Here is a 1,069-nt window from a genome sequence, read left to right as displayed (position 1 = left end):
CAATGTAACGTGATCCTCTGCAGCAAGTGATGGCAAAGCGGGGCGTCATCACAACTTTACACAAGTGTGTCTTTACCTCCGCGGCAGAGGCTCTGCCGAACCCCTGAGACCGACTCACCGAACCCCAGGTAAAGAACCACGGGCTTAAATAAAATATTGTCATGCGGACGTCTCGACCCATCACAATAAATCCTGATACATTCAATAACTTCAATGATAAGGTTGTGAATGATAAGGTTTTGAGACCATTTTCAAGTAATATAATCCAAGAACATTTTCTCTAAGATAAATAAATGTTAAAATCTAAGGAGCATTTTACACTGGGACTGAAAAACATTTTAAACATCCAAAAATAAATAAATAAAATAACAGAAAGAACAAATCAAATGAATTATGAAGTCTGTAAACAAAAATGTTGGCTGGTTGAGACCAAAACAGCAGACTGAAGACTTTCATCATCCAGTTTTTGGTAGAAAGAGAGAAAAGACAAAAACAATAACTCAGGTGTGCATAAATAATGCTTCACCTCCGTCCAAACAATAAAATCCACCATAATTATTTGACCAGATATTGTGTCTCTGGGTGTGCGTCAGCTGCTTTTTTCAGCTTTATTTCAGCTTGGATGCTCATTGTGTTAGAAAGCTGGACACAAAATGGGTCAGGAGCTCAACAGGTGAGGACGTGAAAGGAGCAGTGGCATACTTTAGGTAAAAATAGACGCCGTTCCTTACATTTAGGAGGAGACGGCTGTGTGAGCAAACCGGCAAATATATCATCTCAAGAGGACAAAAAGTGAAAGGAGAGGACAGACGAGAAGAGAGGATCTCTAAAAAACAGATTAAATATTCATGTCGCTGCGGAGGTTCTCCAATCTTTTGCAGCCAGTTCGTTTTACTGTTTCACTTTATTACTTTCTCTCTATGGTGTTTTAATAATGTTAGATATAACAGACATAATGCCTTAAAAATGTACTCTTACAGCTTTTTTCCTTCTAGTTTTTCATGCTACATTAAAAAAATGACAATGCATCTTATCTGCAACACCAGCAGAAAGCAGTGAGATATATATA

The sequence above is a fragment of the Poecilia reticulata genome, linkage group LG13, assembly GCF_000633615.1.
Source record: "Poecilia reticulata strain Guanapo linkage group LG13, Guppy_female_1.0+MT, whole genome shotgun sequence".
In the NCBI taxonomy this organism is placed as follows: domain Eukaryota; kingdom Metazoa; phylum Chordata; class Actinopteri; order Cyprinodontiformes; family Poeciliidae; genus Poecilia; species Poecilia reticulata.
This window is presented reverse-complemented; position numbering follows the sequence as displayed.